Below are 7,748 nucleotides of genomic sequence, written 5' to 3'. Positions count from 1 at the left end.
TTGTGATGAGCGGATAATTTATACGCTTTTTGACATTGTTTTTAGTATGTTTTTAGTAGGATCTAGTTACTTTTAGGGATGTTTTCATTAGTTTTTATGTAAAACTCACATTTCTGGAATTTACTATGAGTTTGTGTGTTTTTCTGTGATTTCAGGTATTTTCTGGCTGAAATTGAGGGACTTGAGCAAAAATCAGATTCAGAGGTTGAAGAAGGACTGCTGATGCTGTTGGATTCTGACCTCCCTGCACTCAAAGTGGATTTTCTGGAGCTACAGAACTCGAAATGGCGCGCTTTCAATTGCGTTGGAAAGTAGACATCCATGGCTTTCCATAAATGTATAATATTTCATACTTTGCCCAAGTTTAGACGACACAAACTGGCGTTCAACTCCAGCTCTCTGCCCAATTCTGGCGTCCAGCGCCAGAAACAAGTTGCAAAGTGGAGTTCAACGCCCAAACTGGCACAAAAGCTGGCGTTCAACTCCAAGAATGACCTCTGCACGTGTAACATTCAAGCTCAGCCCAAGCACACACAAAGTGGGCCCCGGAAGTGGATTTATGCATCAATTACTTACTTCTGTAAACCCTAGTAGCTAGTTTATTATAAATAGGACCTTTTACTATTGTATTAGACATCTTTGAATCTTAGGATTATCTTTGGATGCCTGGTTCTTAGATCAGAGGGGCTGGCCATTCGGCCATGCCTGGACCTTTCACTTATGTATTTTCAACGGTAGAGTTCCTGCACTCCATAGATTAAGGTGTGGAGCTCTGCTGTTCCTTAAAGATTAATGCAAAGTACTACTGTTTTCTATTCAATTCATCTTATTTCACTTCTAAGATATTCATTCGCTCTTCCACCTGAATGTGATGAACGTGACAATCATCATCATTCCCTATGAACGCGTGCCTGATAACCACTTCCGTTCTACATTAGATTGAATGAGTATCTCTTAGATCTCTTAATCAGAATCTTCGTGGTGTTAGCTAGAATGATGGCGGCATTCAAGAGAATCCGGAAAGTCTAAACCTTGTCTATGGTATTCCGAGTAGGATTCAATGATTGAATGAGTGTGATGAGCTTCAAACTCGTGATTGCTGGGCGTAGTGACAGACGCAAAAGGATAGTAAATCCTATTCCAGCATGATCAAGAACCGACAGATGAATAGCCGTGCCGTGACAGGGTGCGTTGACCACTTTCACTGAGAGGATAGGATGTAACCATTGACAAGGGTGATGCCTCCAGACGATTAGCCATGCCGTGACAGGGCATTTGGATCATTTTCCCGAGAGAAGACCGAAAGTAGCCATTGACAATGGTGATGCATTACATAAAGCCAGCCATGGAAAGGAGTAAGACTGATTGGATGAAGATAGCAGGAAAGCAAAGGTTCAGAGAAACGAAAGCATCTCTATTCGCTTATCTGAAATTCTCACCAATGATTTACATAAGTATTTCTATCCCTATTTTATTAATTATTTTCGAAAACCCCATTACTATTTTATATCCGCCTGACTGAGATTTACAAGGTAACCATAGCTTGCTTCATACCAACAATCTCCGTGGGATTCGACCCTTACTCACGTAAGGTATTACTTGGGTGACCCAGTGCACTTGCTGGTTAGTTGTGCGAAGTTGTGAACCATGGTATTGGCATCATGTTTTTGGCACCATTACCAGGGAAAGAAAGAGCGATAAATTTTACATAATCAAAGTGTAATCACAATTTCTGCGCACCACATCAAAGAACCCAAAATCTCAACATTTTTGCTAATGAAACTCAAAATCAAGGCTAGAAATTCGAAGAGAAAAACGTGGCTTACCTCAAGATTAATTTTATGGGTTTTGTAGATCTCTCCACGGTGAACGCGTGGCCACAAACGGTGCGGCAATCGGAGCTCTGGATCAAAAGTTATGGTGATTTGAAGATCAACCAAGGGAGAGAACTTTAGAGAGTGTTCTTCCCTCCATGGCCTCCATTTCAGCGTGTGTATGTAACAAATGAGGAGATATGGTGCTGAAAACTAGGGTTTTGGTTTAGTTTAGTTGGGTCAAGGGCCCATTTTGGGTCCGATTGGACCGGTTTGGCCCGTTCGGTCCAATCTTGGTCCGATTTTTATAAAATTGGTACCAAAATTCTCGTCTCAATCTCCTCTATTATATTAAGCCATAAAAATAACATCTTTGGCTTTCTAGAATAAATTCTCATTTATGGATTAATTAGCCATTAATTAACTGGGTCTTACAGAAATATCTTTGATTTATTAACTACGTATGAGTGCTTCAGCAGTCGGAAAGTTAATCTTGGCAAGTTTGCAGTTTTTTCAGTCATAACACTCCTCTTGACTCTCGTGCTCGTCTGGCTACCTCCTTAAACATTTCACATATAGGAGCTCAAGATAAATTTCTTGGGCTGTCATCTGTTGTTAATAGATCAAAGCGAGCCACTTTTAACATGGTTAAGGAGAAGGTATAGAAAAGAATTCAAGGTTGGAAGCATAACTTATTGTCTGCTGGGGGAAGATTAGTTTTATTAATAAAGGCAATTGGGGAGGCCATCCCAATTTACACTCTCTCCTGCTTCAGATTACCAGACAATCTAATCTCCGATATTCACTCCTTACTAACTCAGTTCTGGTGGGATCAAAAAGAAAATGAAAGGCGACTGGCTTGGACCAGCTGGGACACTATAACCCACCCAAGAAAGAAAGGAGGTATTGATTTTAAAGATCTTAAAACTCAAAACCTTGCTCTGTTGGGCAAACAGTATTGGAGAATGGCAACACATTCTAATTTTCTATTGGCTAGAATTTACAGATGTAAATTGATGAGCGGATAATTTATACGCTTTTTGGCATTGTTTTTAGTATGTTTTTAGTAGGATCTAGTCACTTTTAGGGATGTTTTCATTAGTTTTTATGTTAAATTCACATTTCTGGACTTTACTATGAGTTTGTGTGTTTTTCTATGATTTCAGGTATTTTCTGACTGAAATTGAGGGACTTGAGCAGAAATCAGATTCAGAGGTTGAAAAAGGACTGCTGATGCTGTTGGATTCTGACCTCCCTGCACTCAAAGTGGATTTTCTGGAGCTACAGAACTCGAAATGGCGCGCTTCCAATTGCGTTGGAAAGTAGACATCTAGGGCTTTCCAGAAATATATAATAGTCCATACTTTGGCCAAGAATTGACGACGTAAACTGACGTTCAACGCCAGCCTTCTGCCCAAATCTGGCGTCCAGCGCCAGAAAAGGATCCAAAACCAGAGTTGAACGCCCAAACTGGCACAGAAACTGGCGTTCAACTCCACAAATGGCCTCTGCACGTGCAACACTCAGGCTCAGCCCAAACACATACCAAGTGGGCCCAGGAAGTGGATTTATGCATCAATTACTTACTCATGTAAACCCTAGTGACTAGTTTATTATAAATAGGACCTCTTACTATTGTATTAGGCATCTTTGGATTACCTTATGATCCTCTGATCACGTTTTAGGGGGCTGGCCATCTCGGCCATGCCTGGACCTTCACTTATGTATTTTTAACGGTAGAGTTTCTACACTCCATAGATTAAGGTGTGGAGCTCTGCTGTTCCTCAAAGATTAATGCAAAGTACTACTGTTTTCTATTCAATTCTTCTTATTTCTCTTCTAAGATATCCATTCGCACCCAAGAACGTGATGAAGGTGATGATTATGTGTGACGCTCATCATCCTTCTCCCTTATGAACGCGTGCCTGACAAACACTTCTGTTCTACATGAATTAAGCTAGAATGAGTATCTCTTAGATCTCCTAACCAGAATCTTCGTGGCGTAAGCTAGAATGATGGCGGCATTCAAGAGAATCTGGAAAGTCTAAACCTTGTCTGTGGTATTCCGAGTAGGATTCAATGATTGAATGACTGTGACGAGCTTCAAACTCGCGATTGTTGGGCGTTAGTGACAGACGCAAAAGGAGGGTGAATCCTATTCCAGCATGATCGGGAACCGACAGATGAATAGCCGTGCCGTGACAGGGTGCGTGAGCATATTATTCACTGAGAGGAGGGGATGTAGCCACTGACAACGGTGATGCCCTTGCATAAAGCCAGCCATGGAAAGGAGTAAGACTGACTGGATGAAGATAGCAGGAAAGCAGAGGTTCAGAGGAACGAAAGCATCTCCATTCGCTTATCTGAAATTCCTATCAATGAATTACATAAGTGTCTCTATCCCTATTTTATTATATGATATTCGAAAACACCATCATCACTTTATATCTGCCTGACTGAGATTTACAAGGTGACCATAGCTTGCTTCATACCAACAATCTCCGTGAAATTCGACCCTTACTCACGTAAGGTATTACTTGGACGACCCAGTACACTTGCTGGTTAGTTGTATCGAAGTTGTGACAATTATGAATTAAGATCAGAGCACCAAGCTTTGGAGCCATTACCAGGATTTGTTCGAGCCTGGAGATCACAATTTCGTGCACCAAGTTTTTGGCGCCGTTGCCGGGGATTGTTTTAGTTTGGACAACTGACGGTTCATCTTGTTGCTCAGATTGGGTAACTTTCTTTTCGTTTTCTGTTCAAAAAAAAATTTTTTTCAAAAATATTTTTCAAAAATTTCTCCTTTGTTTTCGAAAAAAAATAAAAAATTAAAAAAATAAAAATGTTTTCAAAAATTTTATTCAAGATTTTTAAGAATGAATTCTAGTGTTTCATGAAGCATGTTGAAGCCTGGCTGGCTGTAAAGCCATGTCTAAATTCTTTTGGACTGAGGCTTCAACTAATAACTTCAATGCATGTAATTCCATATATCACAGCTTGGCTGGCCATTGGCCATGTCTAGTGTTTTGGACTGGAGCTTTCATTGAAAGCTTGGCTGGCTAGTGAGCCATGTCTAATTCCTGAACTGAAGCTTTAGACTAACATGGCAAGATTCCTGGAATTCATATTAAAAATTTTGGAATCCTTATTTTTTCTTTTAAATTTTCGAAAAATATAAATAAAAATCCAAAAAAAAAATTAGAAAATCATAAAAATAAAAAAAATATTTTCTGTTTCTTGTTTGAGTCTTGAGTCACATCATAAGTTTGGTGTCAATTGCATGTGCATCTTGCATATTTCGAAAATTTCATGCATTCATGGTGTTCTTCATGATCTTCAAGTTGTTCTTGGTAAGTCCTCTTGTTTGATCTTGATGATTTTTTGTTTTGTGTCTTTTCATGTTTATCATATGCATTCTTGAATTCTTAGTGCGTAAGCATTAAAGAATTCTAAGTTTGGTGTCTTGCATGTTTTCTTTGCATTAAAAGTTTTTAAAATTGTGTCTATAATGTTCATCTTGGCATTCAAAGTGTTCTTGGTGTTCATCTTGACATTCATATCATTCATGCATGCATTCATTGTTTTGATCTAAAAATTTCATGCATTGCATCCTTTTTGTGTTTTTCTCTCTCATCATAAAAATTCAAAAATCAAAAAAATTTATCTTTCCATGTTTCTCTCATCAAATTCGAAAATTTGAATTGACTTTTTCAAAAATTTTTAAAAAAATCAAGTTGTTGCCAATGAGTCAAATCAAATTTTCAATTTGAAAATCTTATCTTTTTCAAAATCTTTTTCAAAAATCAAATCTTTTTCAAAATTCTTAGTTATTTTCGAAAATCCCAAAAATATTTTTCAAAAATCTTTTTCTTATTTTTATACCATATTTTCGAAAATAACATAATCAATTAATGTTTTGATTCAAAAATTTGAAGTTTGTTACTTGCTTGTTAAGAAAGATTCAAACTTTAAGTTCTAGAATCATATCTTGTGATTTTTTATGAATCAAGTCATTAATTGTGATTTTAAAAATCAAATCTTTTTCAAAAACTAATTTCTATCATATCTTTTCAAAAATATCTTCTTATCTTATCTTTTTCAAAAATATCTTTTCAAAATATCTTTTCTAACTTCCTAACTTCTTATCTTTTCAAAATTTGGTTCAACTAACTAACTAACTTTTTGTTTGTTTCTTAACTTTTTCAAAACCACCTAACTAACTCTCTCTCTCTCATTTTTCGAAAATATCTCTCCCCTTTTTCAAAATTTCTTTTTAATTTATTAATTTTTAAATCTTAATTTTCGAAAATTACTAACAAATTTTCAAAAACCAATTTTCAAAAATCACTAACTCTTTTTCAAAATAATTTTCGAAAATTATTCCCTCCTTCTCTTTCATCTTATTCTATTTATTCATTCATATCCTAACATCTCATCTTACATCTCTTCCAATTCTCACAGTTGTGTTTCTTCCTTTACATCACATTCTTTATCTCCCCCTCTTTTCTTCCACTCACAAAGGGATCCCTATACTGTGGTATAGAGGATCTCTATTATTATTATCATTTTTCTGGCCATTCTTCCTTGTCATATGAGCAGGAGCAAGGATAAGAACATTCTTGTGGAAGCAGATCCAGAACCTGAAAGGACTCTGAAGAGAAAATTAAGAGAAGCTAAAATACAACAATCCAGAGATAACCTTTCAGAAATTTTCGAACAGGCAGAGGAGATGGCAGGCGAAAATAATAATAATGAAAGGAGGATGCTTGGTGACTTTACTGCACCTAATTCCAATTTACATGGAAGAAGCATCTCCATTCCTGCCATTGGAGCAAACAACTTTGAGCTGAAACCTCAGTTAGTTTCTCTGATGCAGCAGAACTGCAAGTTTCATGGACTTCCATCTGAAGATCCTTTTCAGTTCTTAACTGAATTCTTGTAGATATGTGATACTGTTAAGACTAATGGCGTAAATCCTGAAGTCTACAGACTCATGCTTTTCCCTTTTGCTGTAAGAGACAGAGCTAGATTATGGTTGGATTCTCAACCTAAAGACAGCCTGAACTCTTGGGATAAGCTGGTCACGGATTTCTTAGCCAAGTACTTTCCTCCTCAAAAGCTGAGCAAGCTTAGAGCTGATGTTCAAACTTTCAGACAGAAAGAAGGTGAATCTCTCTATGAAGCTTGGGAAAGATACAAACAGTTGACCAAAAAGTGTCCTTCTGACATGCTTTCAGAATGGACCATCCTGGATATATTCTATGATGGTCTGTCTGAGCTATCAAAGATGTCACTGGACACTTCTGCAGGTGGATCCATTCACCTAAAGAAAACGCCTGCAGAAGCTCAAGAACTCATTGACATGGTTGCTAATAACCAGTTCATGTACACTTCTGAAAGGAATCCTGTGAATAATGGGACGCCTATGAAGAAGGGAGTTCTTGAGGTTGATACTCTGAATGCCATATTGGCTCAGAATAAAATATTGACTCAGCAAGTCAATATGATCTCTCAGAGTCTGCATGGAATGCAAGCTGCATCCAACAGTACTCAAGAGGCATCTTCTGAAGAAGAAGCCTATGATCCTGAGAACCCTGCAATAGCAGAGGTAAATTACTTAGGTGAACCTTATGGAAACACCTATAACTCAACATGGAGAAATCATCCAAATTTCTCATGGAAGGATCAAAAGCCCCAACAAGGCTTTAATAATGGTGGAAGAAACAGGTTTAGCAATAGCAAACCTTTTCCATCATCAACTCAGCAACAGACAGAGAACTCTAAACAAAATGCTTCTAATTTAGCAAATCTAGTCTCTGATCTATCCAAGGCCACTGTAAGTTTCATGAATGAAACAAGGTCTTCCATTAGAAATTTGGAAGCACAAGTGGGCCAGCTGAGTAAGAGGATCACTGAAATCCCTCCTAGTAC

At 37.6% G+C, this 7,748-nt stretch overlaps 1 non-coding gene across 1 annotated transcript; it reads right to left on the bottom strand.

The window, feature by feature from the left end:
• Positions 1 to 6,942: 6,942 nt before the first annotated feature.
• LOC148554855 (small nucleolar RNA R71) lies at positions 6,943 to 7,050 on the bottom strand. The gene has a single exon (XR_015887708.1). It is a non-coding gene; the product is annotated as a small nucleolar RNA R71 (small nucleolar RNA).
• Between the last annotated feature and the right edge of the window lie 698 nt (positions 7,051 to 7,748).

Source organism: Arachis ipaensis, chromosome B6 (genome assembly GCF_059453495.1).
Source record: "Arachis ipaensis isolate K30076 ecotype BB chromosome B6, ASM5945349v1, whole genome shotgun sequence".
Taxonomy (NCBI): domain Eukaryota; kingdom Viridiplantae; phylum Streptophyta; class Magnoliopsida; order Fabales; family Fabaceae; genus Arachis; species Arachis ipaensis.
The sequence above is the reverse complement of the archived record's forward strand: the minus strand, read 5'-3'. Positions and strand labels throughout refer to the sequence as shown.